Genomic DNA, 15,169 nt, shown 5'->3' with positions numbered 1-15,169 from the left:
TAGAATGCTGTAAGGGCTCATTATTTTTTCATGGTAATACACTTCAATGCATTTAAATAGGCTTTCTTGCCCTTCAAGATTAGCGGTGATATGCAGGGGGAAACATCTAAATAAAATTAATATTTAAGTTGAAGGTTAAAAAGACACCGCAGAAGGCTGATGTGATGAAAAGAGAAGCCCAGTATGGGTACAATGATTGCGTTCTGAAAATCCTGTAAGTGTGAATGCATATATTGCTAATATTACATGCTAGTTGGCTAACCAGTATATTAGAGTAAAACCTCATTATGTCATAATGATTGGAGTCTGTGGGTTTACCATATTTTAGGAAAGGATACATTTTAGTGTTTGATACTACACACTTTCCGTTATAGAAAGGTTCTATGGGAAACAACCTTCTATAGCTTTTTTTTTAACTCAACCTCTAAAATGTCATTGAGAATTTATATCATGCTAGAGGATGAATTTTTTTTTAAAGGATGTAATTCCACTCTCTCCTTTTCTATGGATGTTCCTGATGACTGTGGTGTTGGCCCTCTCTCCTTCTACATCTACATCATATCTCTAGGTGCTCATATCCGCTGCTGACTCACAAATCTACCTCTCTACCCCACTTTAAGATTCACTTCTGCGATGATGCCCAAGCAGCCAGCCTGCTGATTGGGCAGGTAATAAACTATGACTTTTCCTACTTTCTTCTTCAGCTTTTAAAAAAATACAATACATGTATCTAACAAATCAGTGCTAGTTCTTTATCATATTTATTTGCCTGATTGTTGTATCCTCAACCCCTCCCCTTTTCTTCTGTTAATTTCTACTCTGAAGGTTTTATAATCTGTCTCTTTAACGTCTTTTTATAGCACCTAGCATAATGGGACTCCAATCCTGACTAAGGCCTTTGGATGCTACCTCAATCCTAAAAATTTACTACTACTATTAAATTTTATAGATTTTTAGAGTACTTTCTGAGACAGATATGGCAATTTCCTGAAACTTCCTTGAAAAACCTTACTGAATTAAGTTTTAAGTAGCTTCAATGTCCAGTGCATCAAAGCTGCAACATTTATGTATTATTGTTAGGATCCTACCAAATTCACAGCCGTGAAAAATGCGTAATGGACTGTGAAACCTGGTCTTTTGTGTGCTTGTACCCTATACTGTACAGATTTCATGGGGGAGACCAGAGTTTCTCAAACTGGGGATCCTGACCGAAACATTGTGGGGTGAGTGTGGGGGGTCGCATGGTTATTTTAGAGGGGTCGTGGTATTGCCACCCTTATTTCTGTTCTGTCTTCAGAGCTAGGCAGCTGGAAAGTGGAGGCTGTTGATTGGGTGCCCAACTCTTCCCTGCCAGCAGCAATGCAGAAGTAAGGATGGCAATATCATACCATGCCACCCTTACTTCTGCCCTGCTGCTGGTGATGGCTCTGCCTTCAGAGCTGGGCTCCTGGCCAGCAGCCACCGCTTTCCAGCTGCTCAGCTCTGAAGGCAGCACTGCTGCCAGCAGCAGCACAGAAGTAAGGATAGCAGTACCACAACCCCCCCCTACAATAACCTTGTGACCCCCCCCCACACACAACTCCTTTTTGAGTCAGGACCCCTACAATTACAACACTGTGAAATTTTAGATTTAAATAGCTGAAATCATGAAATGTATTATTTTTAATATCCTATGACTGTGAAATTGACCAAAATGTACTGTGAATTTGGTAGGGCCCTAATTATTATTAAGAATCTGATTCTGTTATGGAGGTCATGGATTCCATGACTTCAGTGGATCTCTGTGACTACTACTGCTTCAGCCCGTCACACTGTGGGGCTGGAGCAGCTGTCAGCCCCTGCCCAAGAGCAGCAGTAGGTAGCAGCTCCAGGCTGGTGCAGTAGCTGACAGTCTGCCCCCACTGCTGGAGCCATGGCCTGGGGCTGCCAGACCAGGAGAGCAGAGGGTCCAGAGCAGCAGACAGGGTGGTGATCAGTGGTCAGCCTCTGCTGCAGGGACGAACAAATTAAGTGCATGTCTCAGGAAATTTCTAGGGGTATCTGAATGCAAATGTACTCCTCTATGGGTATGCAAAAACTCTGCCTTTGACCTACACCCTGAGGAAAGGACCTTTGACTGTTGATCACCTGTTACGTGAGAACAGATGAAAAACCCCAAATGGTATAAAGGAAATAATGAACAAGTCATGATGGTTCTTGTTCTTGGGATGATCTCTGGTAAGCTTATTAGCATGTGTGTAGGTTCTTTCATCATTTTTAATGTTTTCTCTGTAATGCTTTCACCTTTAAGTATAAATGTACTTGCTTAGGAACATCGGTGTGGTAACTTACAACTGTGGACAATTGCAACTGTTGCTAGCCTCTGAGGAGAAAGCAAAATTCATGCACAGGCCTGTTCAGGCAGTCTAGCTTCTGGGAAACTCAGTGTAGGCAGGGGACTGTGCAGCCTGGAAGTTCCTGGTCAGGAGGAAGGCAAGAGAGGCAACAGCCGGGAGTCAGGAGCCTAGAATGGGTGCTCATGAAGGATCGTGCCAGGGGAATATAGGTGCAGTTGGTCAGACACTTTCTATAGATCCTTACTTAACTAGAAATGGGATTAGTGTTAATTTACCGGCAGACTCTCTGGTATTATTGCCGTTTTGTTTATGTCTTCCATCCCATTTAGATTGCTTTGAGCTCTTTTCTCCCTGCATGCTTCTTGTTTAAGGCTCTCTCCCAGTTTCTCTGCTAATTGCAGGTTGCTCAGGGTTCTCTCTTGTGTTTCCAAGTATGTATGTAACTTGCAGGAAGTTCCCTCCTCCCATGCAGGGATTGCTGATCTATGGCTGCACTGGGAATAGGAGAGAGGGGGAAAGACTCAGGAAAGGCAAAAGAGCCAATATCATCTTAAGAAGAAGAGCACAAGAATCTCTTGAGAGGAATGGAAGATCCTCTCAAACTTCCTAAAGGATCTTCACCAATTATCAGTGTTTTCTAATGGGAATTAGGCATCTAAATCCAATAAGATGCTTTGAAAATCCCACTCAGTACATCTTCGGATCAATGTATTTCTTTGCCCACATGGAGATATAAATGAACTTGTAGGTCAAGAGTTTTGTATAATATATGCTATTCAGGTAAACAATATTGAACTGGTTCTATATTCAAAACATATGATTGTCAGTTGTCTTAGTACCTTATTTTCATATATTTGGTTGCTCTTGTAGCTGTCTGTGTGATAATATACTTTAACTACAGTAGTCTCTCATTTAATGCTTACCTTAATGGATGGGTGTGTGTGTGTGTGTGTGTGTGTGTGTGTGTGAAAATGAAAATCCAACATAATTCCCACTTGAGATTCATAATGTATTAAGTTACCTGAATTGATATCAATAGGCATGGGGCAAACTCAGGGCAAAGAGACAAAGAAAAATATAGGCTTTCGTTATAAAACCCAATAACTGAAAGTCATTTCTTTATTCACTTATGCAATAGGCCTTGAGAATTGAGATTATGATTTTTGGTGGAAGTGCAAAAGATCTCATTTTCCAATATCTTGCTTTAAAATTGTAATTGGAAAGCCCATACGTGTATTTTGGTTGTGATGTGGAAATCCTCAAATGTTTTGTCACTAAGTTTGTCAGTCTGTCTTATCTCATCTTGCTTATCTAATGTATATTACTCGGTCATCTGTCTCACTGAGGTATCTACATTATTTTATCTATCCAAAGCTTTGTAATTCCCAAACACTGAATGAAGAGGACATTTATTTAAAACAATAATTTAATTGTTCAGATTTGTCATATTACATTTCCTTTTATTTTTCTACATATTTATACCTGCATAAAAACTGATTCCTCCCTCAGAGTGCAGCTTCATCTTATGATTGATTCTGCCATGATGTCACATCCCTGTTTTAACATCCCAAACAGCTGTCATAGATGCTATTGATATATTATTGCAAATTCACCATTATGAATTCACTGTAGGCTTAGGAAGAAGAATTTTGGAAGGGAAAAGTGAGTCCTTGAGGACAAATTTATTTGGTTGCTAGGAAGTGTAGTTAAAAAAACCCAACATCACCATCAGTAGATTTGTTTTATTTTAAGTTTGTGAACTCTGAAAATGTTTTCTTAGTACGAAGCATCTAGCATCAAAAGCATCTAGGTGCTAAAGCATTGGATCATCAAATATTTGTTCCTACATTAGAAGTTTGTTTGGTTCAAATACTTATTCCTTCTGAGACAAAATATTCTTGGCAAACATTACATAATATTCCTTTGGCTACCTACTGAGACCCGTAAAACCACTCTCAATAGTAAGGTTCACATCACAAACTGCGCATCGGGGTAACCATCTGTTTCTGCTGGAACTTGAACTAACAATCTTAAAATAAAAGAGAGGAGCTCTGGCTACAATACAAGAGATTACTAGTGCATTGTTTGGCATGTCATCTAGCTCAGTTGGTAAAGCATAAAACTTCTAGTTCAGGACTCATGGTTTGAGCAACAATTGTCTGTAGATCATGGACATAAACTAAAGAATTAGGAATATTCTCTAAAATACAATATGTAGTGAGTGTAACTGTATGTAATCTCTCAAACAGTTTTCTCCTCTGTATAGTACCCTTTAAAATATTAGTAGTTTGTTGAAATGGTGCTGTGAGATAGCTTAAGGAGTCATAATATTACCAAGAGGTAATTACTTGAATGGCAGATAAAATAGAAGTGATGCTCAAAGGATGAGCAAAGACTTTGAGGCATCTTAAGACAGAACATTTACCATCCATTAAGTGTATCAGTCCTCTGATCACCAAGACAGAGTTAAGTTGTTGGGTCCTATTACGTACATCATTGCTATTTAATAATCAGGTAGCTATAAAAAAGAGGAGAACTCTCTTTTAATCCCTGGACTGCACCATTATTATCAGCCTGGGACCTAACTATTATGATCTACATGTTGAAATCTGAAAAACTAGGCTACTATTTTATTTTCCTTGGACAGATAATCAAGCCACATAATTATCAACTTGTATACCATGTGGGAGCGTATCCTTCGAGAGTAATTAGCTTCTAAGAGCCCATCACTCTGTTTCTGAAAACCTTCTACTGGTCCCTGTTTACTATCACATCTAAGCCATGGTCTTGGTCTTTACTGCATGTAAGTTCAAATTGCCTCCCCACTTATAATGCTGTGACAGAGTGCTGGAAGCTAACAGGTGAGCCAGCACTCTGATCACTTAGGCACCAATCAGTTCCCCTGGAGAAGACTGATTGGAGATATGCAGCCCATTAGCTGACTATGCTGGAAGGGTGATGAACATTAACCTGAAATGCATTAAATTGCTCTGTCCTCTGCAATGTATGTTATCTGAATATGTATACTTGTCAGCGGTTCCCGATGTAGTCTTGCAGGGGGTACCTACCGCTTCCTATCTGGTTTTCTTTGGTTAGCCCTTGATGAGGGCATTTTTTGGCTTCTGGCCTCTAATTAAGCTCAGGGGTATGCTTTGGTCTTTTGGGCCTTGTTTCTAGAGGCAGCCTGATGCAAGGACAGTGCCTCTCTGCTGTCTCAGGCCTTTTTGCCTTCCCTCTTTCTTAAGCTCTCTCTTTTTATAGCAGGCCTTGTTTCCCTTATTGATTGCATCTGAGAGTAGTTGTGGCAGCTGTGTGGGGGTGCTTGCCTGCAGGCCCAAAAGGCTCCCATCCCCATTCTGTCTCTGCTCAATATGGAGTTTGTAGACCCCATTACAGATATCAGTTCTGAAATGTCTGGGAATAACTTCTGAAAGTGTGAAGTGGGATTAGCAACACACAGTAATCACAATTTTTCCTTGTCTATTTATAATGCTCCAGTAGACATTTTTTCTTTGTTTCTCCAGCACCACTAGTTTTACCAAAAACTAGCACATTACATTTTTTTATTTTAATTCGTTGCTTTTTGAAAGATTGAATATTTTAATAGCCATTCTTTTAACTACTTTTTTGGCTCAGTTAGTCATTAGAAAAATGAGTTTATAGCAACTTGACAACAGTTTTTATTCTTTATGAGGTAATACACACCTATTAAGGAGAAAACTGTCAAAACAGAGTGCCAGAGTTCTGCACGTAGATCTCTGTAGCAAACAATAAAATGTGTGTGCATTCTTTGGGCCACCTTACAAACTAGGCCCTCTTCCTGCAAAGAGACATGGATAATGTTACATCATTCAGTAGTCCCAGTGAGATCAATGAGACTGGAAAAGTGTTTAAAGTTCTGAATACGTGTAAGCATTTGCAGGATTGGGGCCATCAAGTCTACCTGTCAGCTATGTTTGTATGTGTTGTCCCATTAGATTCATTGGGACTACTGTATAAAAACAGGGTTGCAAAATCAGGCATACCCCTCAGTGCTGGATAGAGTTTCCATACTCTGATCTGTTGTATCACAGCAGCTTGTCTGTACAAAGAAATGTGAATATTGGTATTCAGAAAGAGGTGTTCTCACTTTTTTGGGGTAATTAAGGCAAAGCAGATGGTGGTTTGCAACATTTATAGTAATGCTTACATTTCATTTTCATTCATTAATGGAAACCATAAAATCACATAATGAATCAATGGAGACAAAAAGCCGGAAATTGAAAGTGGGTGGTTAGCAGTACTTATATTACCAAACCACTAAAAATTAACAAGTAAATATAGAAAACTTAACTGTCAGATTATTTATAGAGCTTTCCTTTAACATAAATATTTCAGAATGTTGCTGTGCGTAACAGGTGAGATTGCCAATAGGATTGAGTGAACAAGGAATTTACTAATGAAAGATAACCAAACTAAAATTTCAGGTAGCGGAATTTTTTTTTTTTAAAAAAGGTTCCAACATATATTAATTTTAAATTTATAACAAACTAACTTTGACTCCTTGACTGGTCTTCTCCTTACAGTAATATCAAAATATCACATACATTCCATATATAGTGTAATATCTAATTTAAAAGGTGTTCAGTACCTGTTCTGTTCATTCCCTCTGGGGCATCTGACACTGGCCACTGTCAGAAGACAGGCTACTGGGTAGATGCACCTTTGGTCTGATCCAGTATGGCTGTTCTTATGTGTGTGTTGGGCTCTTTCTCCCAATTCCCCTTCCCATCATAGTTTACTTTGATATGGTCTTCAAACACAAAAACTTACCTTAAATAAAAACTAAGACACAACTATTTTTCCTGGTCTGGAGCTTTGGCTAAGTTCTTTTGTGTGTTTTTCAGAAGTTGGGTTTTTAAATTCTCACTGAAGTTCATATGCAAAGTTTTATGTCAATGGGAATTTTGCATGAGGAGGAATTGCAGGATAAGGACTTTTTACTAAATACAATACCATAAGTATTGCTTTTGTTTCAATGACATTTTAACTTTTCATACAATGAAATAGCCTGCATTATCTCTCTCATCCTTCAAACCTTATCTGAATTTCATTGTGTCATGAAATCTTTCACCAGTTATATATCTAAGATACCTGCAGTGCATTGTTTTTAATCAATCACATTACATGATATATATCCGAGCTGTGTTTTCTGGATCCAGTTCTGTTCTGTGTGTCTCCAGGAGGCCCAATACAGGGGCAAATGTCACCATTATACTCTCCAGTTTATGGGTGGCCCTGGGAGCCAAAACCATACATAAATTACAGCAGCATCCACCTGTTCTAATATGTGGTCACCTGTCCCAGGCTGCCTGTGAGCTCTGGTAGCAACTCAGAAACACATCTCCAATCTGCCCCAGCCTTGTCCTCAGCATATACTTATGCCAGGGCTTGTGAGGGTGACAGAATAGCTCTGATTACAGCCTCCCTATGCTGCATCTGCACTGGGGGAATTCTCCCTCAGCACCCTGTAGCACCTTGATAGGTTCCCCTTTGGCAAGGGGCAGTGTTGTCTTATATGATTGTAGGTGCAATGGCTTCTATGTTTTAAAATTCACAGATGTTTGTAATGTAGCAATATTGCTCACCTGTTATTACACCTTCTTACTCATCTTCTGTCTCCATTTAACATTACTGCTTAGGTGAGCAGTCTCACTCAGGTCAAGGTTAGCACCCAATGATTTGTTTGATTGTTCTACTACTTTGTCTCTCCCAAAAGAGAATAGTTCTTTTACTACTACTACTTTCTCCAGTTTACTGTCCAACCTTCGGAATTTAGATAATAGTTCTCAGCAACTCACAGTGCCTACTTTTACTCTGAGCCTAATGGGATAGATGAACTACAGTGAGTAAGACTGACTTATTTATATATTTCCACTAATCCTAGAAAATCCTAGTCACTGAGAAATGAATGGAATGTTTTGGTTTTACTACTGCATCTTCATTATAGAAGTTGCACCAGCAAGAAAACAGCATACTTAGGCACGTGCTTAAGTACCTGGCTGAATCAAGGCCATTGTGCTCAAATGCCAAACATATTCTGCTGATGCATTGTTTAATGTGTCATGTGCAACTGGAAAACTTCTAATTCTCCTATCCCCACAAGAGGATTCTTTCATTAGTGGAAGGCCTTGAGAAGGTCATGGGGGACAGAAGGGACTCTGTGTAATGGAACCGGCTGATCCCACTCCTTCTATGCTGGAAACAAGAGATTCATGAATGTAAAGGATGATTCTTGCTCCATTTTCCACACAGTCTTTACTTGAAGAAAATCCCTATAAAAGTCAATGGGAATTGCCCAGATAAAAACTGTGTGTGGACTTCAGAGTTGGGCCTCTGCTGTTTGGATGCTGTCACTACAGTTTGAGGAAAATATAACATATTGCTGCTTTTTATCTGTTGTTGTTATGGTGTAAATGCAGAGTATGTAACTGATTAGTTTTATTTTTGAGTTAAGGAATGATGCCATAATACACAAGCAGCTGTATCTTCTAACAAGGGAAGATGGATGCCTCATATAAAATCAAGCTATTATATGTGCTGTTCATATAACAGCACTATTAAAAATGCAAAAAAGCTACCAGTCAAAATGCTGAGTGTGTACAGTACTCTATTAAGCACTGAAACTGATGATGTATGCTGGCTGATGATGTATACTGTCGAAATGAATGTCCATCAGATCTTTATTTCAGTTGTAATGGAACTATACAACGAGGAGCATAAGGATTTATTATGGACAACTGTCCAAGCACCACTTTTGTAGCACACTTACTTGATTATTTGTATTCTGGTATCATCCAAAGAGACACACACAGTACAAACAGATTTCAGTGAAATTAGACCCTTATCTGAACTTTTCATCACTGAACTGGTGAGAGAGGTTTAACATACTTGGGATGAGATACTCGGGTTTATTTAAATAAAACTTTGCAATTAGCAAATACTATTAAAATAGTCAGTAATGAGAGATAGACAGATGATCAGTTACCTTCTCCTGGAGCATAAGTGGGTCATGATGCATTGCGTCTACAATGCTCAAATTAACCCCTTACTTCCTAGCATATTTACACATATTCTTGTTACATATTCATACATATTCTTGTTACATATTCATTAACTGTCTTTCAATCAGCACACTGTATTACACATTTTCCAATTAATATAAAAAACACATACACTATTAGCCATTTCATTAGTTAATTATTATTAATCATACTTAACCCACATACGGCTATCACGCCATGTACTGGCCACCCAGACTGAGATTGTTTTTCTCTACTATGCTTTCCTGTTTGCCTCAGTTTCTCTGTCTTCTCCTTAATGGTGCTTTCCTGTTTATTTAACTTCCTCATTTTTGTGGTTTCTGACCTGGATGGTTTTCTCTCACACTCACACTGCTATCAGTTAGTTATTTAGCAAGCAACTTACAAAACTTTTAGTTTGATATATTTTACTGCTCTAACAGAAATTGAGAAACTTCCCATCCTGAAACATAAAGTCCATTTAGCAAGCTTAGCAAACATTAAGTCACATTTTAACATTTAGCTGACTCAGGCCTAGTTATTGCTCCCATATAATCCTAATATTTTTGTTGGTTCTGCAACAGGGGGATACGTCTCAAGTGTAACAAAGTAACATGTAATTCTTTGGTTGAAAAACAAGCTCTTCCCTCCTTTTCCCTTTATTGTCCACTGTGTAGTTGGCTTTACATTCTTGGCTACCTAGTAGTAGTGTCATTGATTTTCTAGTGGCAGCGCAACCCTACCTATCTGGCACAGAGAGGAGTCACTTTGTGTGGAGGCATCAGATATCATGCCCCAAAAGAATGAAAAGAAACCAGTGCCTGACCTGCATGAGGAGAGATAAGACACTCCAAATACTGGTGATATCTGTTGGCTAGGAGAGAAAAAGAAGGCTTAAGCCACACCTTAAGGGAGGGCTACATTAGATTCTCATAATGGTTCCTTCCAACATTAACTCATTTCATAGGTTTTTGTCTGAAGGATTGGCTGTAGAAAAGTTTTGATGCTGTCTCTCATCCTTTGTTTAATGGATGCCGCTTCAAACTCTCTAATAGGTTCTTTTGATAGACCATGCTACATTCTCTAAGATCCTGTGTTAGAAGCAAGCCATGCTGATAGCTGCACTGAATTCAAGTTCTCTGTATTCTAGATGAAGCCGGGGACTCCTGTAGAGTCTTGGGCAGGAGAGGGGACCAGGGGTCTAATATGAAGGTACAAAATAGGGAGAAAGCCATGGCTGTGTTGGGAGTCCAACGGTGGAACTGGGGATCACTACCTGAACAGAGCTAAGGTTCAAGATCAGCCTGGTTCTGTTCAGGGAACAGGTATTGGTTTGCTTAGGTGGTTGTTTTTGATGAACTGTTTTCCCTGCTCATAATTTTGTGTCTTTGCTGTTAGTCTGTTTTAATGGGAAGAGGATATTAAGAATTCAGGACTAGACTGTGCCTAACTCATCTCAAACAGAGTTCTGGTAGGCATTGTCCCATGGGGAACAGAATGCTGAGGAGCTCCCAGAGGCATTCAGGAGGTATATACACTTTTGGAGTGTGCAGCATGCCAGTTGACCAGCATGGAGATGGGTACAGGACTATGGCCTTGCCTCTCACTTACTTTCTTCATTAGGGCTGACTAGCCCCAGTAGCTTCACACATTCTTGACAGTCAGATCAGCATAAGCACTCTGATTCTGCTGTGCCACTGGACAAGGTCAGAAGGGAAAATGCCTTTGAGGGCTCCTGTTGCAGCATGTTGTGACAATTGGGGTGCAGGAGGCCTAACCTGATTTCTTAAGCCTTGCTCAGTCAGTCTGTGAAAGGTGCTACCATAAATGACATAGTAACTTACAACGACATAGGCTGATAGAAAAAGCATGAAAGAAAGACATGAAGACTAAGTATAAACAATAGGAGCTACTGTTACGACTTAAGGTCTATGCTTAAGTTGTAACTTACATGGAAAGAGAATTCAGGAACCAGGAAAAAAAAATGGCCTAAATGGGCATGTTGGGAATGATACTTTACTAGTTAAAATGACAACAGTGGATGGTGTATTGTGTCCACCCTGTCTTTTGGGGCATTTAAAAATTGAGGATTTGCGGAGAAAGGTGGTGGTGCTGTGGGAGTGTGTGGGGCCAAGTGCAGATTCCTGGAGGGCTACTTCTTCCCAGAGGCACAATAGCTTTTGTTTATGAACCTTGATACTTTGAGACATTCATGCCTCAGCCCACTTTTAAGGCCACTGCACAATCACTTCTGGACAAATAAGGATCCCAGATCAATGCAATACAAGATTTAGGAGCCCTGCTTTGTTGCCTTCCCCTCAAAGTTTTACATCCTCCACTATCTTCCTTCAGTTCTGTCCTCCCAATACCCTGCACTATCTCATGTCTTTTATGTTTAATAATCTTTTATACTCAGCAATAATTTTATACTGTTTGCCATAGTGACTAAGCAAGCTCAGGTCTCCATGCTCACAAATCCCAAATCATATTGTGCAGTTACAGGGTAGTAATAACACCTCTGGCAAACTGAGTCCATTCCTTTCATTTAACCCACAGTTAGGCAGCTCTGCACTGCCCCGCCACAGCATAGTTTCTGTAATCCAACTATACCTATGAATTCATAGCAGGATTAATACAATGTTACAACTTTATTTTATATACGGTCTTTCATAGAAATGTAACTCCAGGTACTTTACAGGATTAATAATAGAACACAGAAACTAAATAATATAGTTACAGAGATGAATAATGCATAACAGCAGAAAGAGAGAAATTAAGAGACAAAGTAGGAAATGGGATTTTAGATTAAGCAGGAGGAAGAATTGATAAAGTGAGAAGATTTGTTCAGTCAGAGGTCCAACTTTTTAATCTCATTTTAAGTTAACCTTCATTTTTGTAGGTGCAAACTGCAGGGAAAAGGAACCTGCAGTTTACATCATGTAGAAGTCAGAGCCCCTGGAATGCATCTACTAGTCAAAGACTTTGTCATTCACGTGACCTAAATTACAGGTGTAACCCAGCTCTGATGAAGGGCTGCAACCTTTTCTCTTTTCTCCTCAGTGGTATGCATTTTGGGTTCATCTATAATGCTGCCTGGTGCATCCAGCCAAAGAAACCCCTTCTGTATGCAGAGAACACAGACGGCCTGTCTCTTGGGAAAATGTTCAACATCCAATCTCATATCGAAGAGTGTCACTCAGAACACACAAAATTAAAATAGCTATCCCTATTCCTGAAGTAATAAAACAGCAACAAGAGCTCTATTAAGTATGGGAATCTTAGGATAAGGGGCAATGGAAAGAGGGATCAGGATACTAAAAGACAAGAACAACAATACATAAAATTACCCCTTCCAATATGTACATCCAGTACAAACCACCCTGCTTCCTTCAAGCAGCTGTGTAGGCATACAGTGAGTTTAGGCTCAGCCTTTGATGGGTGGTTGCAGTGCTGAAATCGGTGGCTGGCTTAATACACAGTATCAAAATAAATAAACAGGGATATTCTTACCAAGTATCCACATCAAGGAGCTCATCTTTGGTGATCTATTGGATCTGGATTCAATGTGCAGATAGCCTGAGCGTGACACATTCCTCGGCCTCTTGGTTTTCTGCTCTCTGCTGAGATGACACTGTCCAGTGTTACAGAAATCCCAGAAGGGCTCAAAGTCTTCCTCTTGGGTAGGAATGTGGAGGATAGAAGGCTCCTCCCTGGTTGTGATGCTTCTCTCCCTGCTACACTCCAACTAAAGACAAAACCAAACCCTTGGTCTGAGTTCTGGCGATGTTGCAAGCCAGTTTCATCACTGCCCTGAACCCTAGGCAATCTGGGAAAGGGAGTCCTGAGCCTTTGCAGCCATTACTGCTGTAGTTCAGGAGCGAGTCCCCTGGAGGTTCAGTGTGGTATTTGAGGATCACGCCCTCTAAAGGTTTACACAGGTGTAAGCAGAATCAGGATGAGCTCTACCCTGACATCTGGTGGTGAATTATGGGAAGTGTGGAAAGGAATTTCAGGTATTTGCATTGGCACACCCACCTCACCTAGTATAGTCCACGGCAGCCTGGGATGGTTATTTTGACAGCTCTGGGATCCCCAATTTCTTTGTTATTGGGGCAGGAAGAATAAAGTGGTGTTACCCTGACTATGTGAATGAGGAACTATGAGACTGCTTTATGACAGAAATGACTCAACCTCAATTAAGTAGCACTTGCTAGACAAGGAACTTGGGTTCCAAAACCCAGAGAATTGAGAGGGGTTGGGGACTGGTGTGTGTACCTGATGGCATCGGCCCCTTTTGAGGGCCTGGAACACCAATTGCACATCCTCCTCTTTCCACTGTTAAAGAGTAGAGCTAATTTTGATTCCATTAAGAGTCCATCTAAAGGCTGCTGAGCTGAATTCATGTTGGGCCAATGGTGCACCAGCACCGGGACTCCCCTACTATGAATTGAAATCACTAAGAGTTGAAATTACTAAAGAGCTGGAATTACTGAGCTGAGAGCACTGAGTGCTGTGCTAACTAGTGAGGGAACCTGAAGACCTGTCGCTCAGCGGCTGGCAGAGTGGAGCAGTTTGCAGCATGTTGGAGCAGCCCATGGAACAATGAGTGAAGTGGAACGGTTTGCGGGGACGGCTGTAGTGGCTCGCGGTTTGGCTGGAGGAGTGGCAAAGCTGGTGAAGTGGAGCTGGTTGTGGTGAAGGCTGTAGCAGAACTCCACGGAGAGGCAGAGCAGTTGGCCTTGGTCCATGTAAGGTGCCCCTTACCACCCTGTGTGGGCCCCTCCCATTTCCACGCAGGCTGATGGGGGTAAAACTCTGCAGATAAACTTTTGAACTCTGAGGTGGCATTGACCAGAGACTTTTGGGTTGTTGGACTTTGGGCTGATTGGACTTAAGACTCTAAGGGGGAAAGGACATTGCCAAATGTACTTGAAGGTGGGTTTTTTGCTTATGGTTTGTGTCATAATCCTGTTTGTAGTGTTTCTCCAATGTGATGCCGCATTGTTTCCCTCCTTTATTAAAAGGATTTTGCTACACTCAGACTCCGTGCTTGCGAGAGGGGAAGTATTGCCTCCTAGAGGCGCCCGGGGGGGTGGTATGTAAGTGTCCCAGGTCACTGGGTGGGGGCTCGAGCCGGTTATCATTGTGTTATTGAAACGGAACCCCTGGATACTGAACCCAGCCCTTGTTGCTGCCAGCTCAGAGGGGCAGAAGGGTTACACAGGCACACAGTATCCACAATGACCCTCTCTCTCACTCTAGGTTTTTATTAGAGCTGGTCAAATCTTATATTTATTAGAATTATAATTTTGTTTGAAATGTTCTATGAGTCAAGTCAAAATGATTTTTCTCAATTTGATTCAATTCCATTTGATTGTTTGCCACCCTGTTTCAACTTAAAAAAAGAGTTGAAAAAACAAGCCCTTCCCTTCCCTCCCCTTTCAACCCCCAATGAAACCAATGTGCACTAAGAGAATGATGGAAAAAGTCAGCATGGAAGGAACAGCATTAAAGAGATGAGAAAGGCATTAACATAAGTATAACAAGACAAGAACATACAGCACCATCTCCCTAGACTGACTCTGAGTGTCAGTCACAGTTGATTTTTTGGACTTTATAACCCACAGCCCTCATCAACTGTGGAACAACATCAAAAGCTGTGAGGAAGAGCAGGCTGTGATTCCCTGAATCTTCAAGGCAAAACTTTAATTTAAAATGCTGAATTGCATGCCCTGTGGGTTTGCATATGAGACTTTTAATACTGTGATTGAT

Source organism: Gopherus evgoodei, chromosome 7 (assembly GCF_007399415.2).
Source record: "Gopherus evgoodei ecotype Sinaloan lineage chromosome 7, rGopEvg1_v1.p, whole genome shotgun sequence".
Taxonomy (NCBI): domain Eukaryota; kingdom Metazoa; phylum Chordata; order Testudines; family Testudinidae; genus Gopherus; species Gopherus evgoodei.
Note: the sequence above shows the minus strand (reverse complement) of the source record.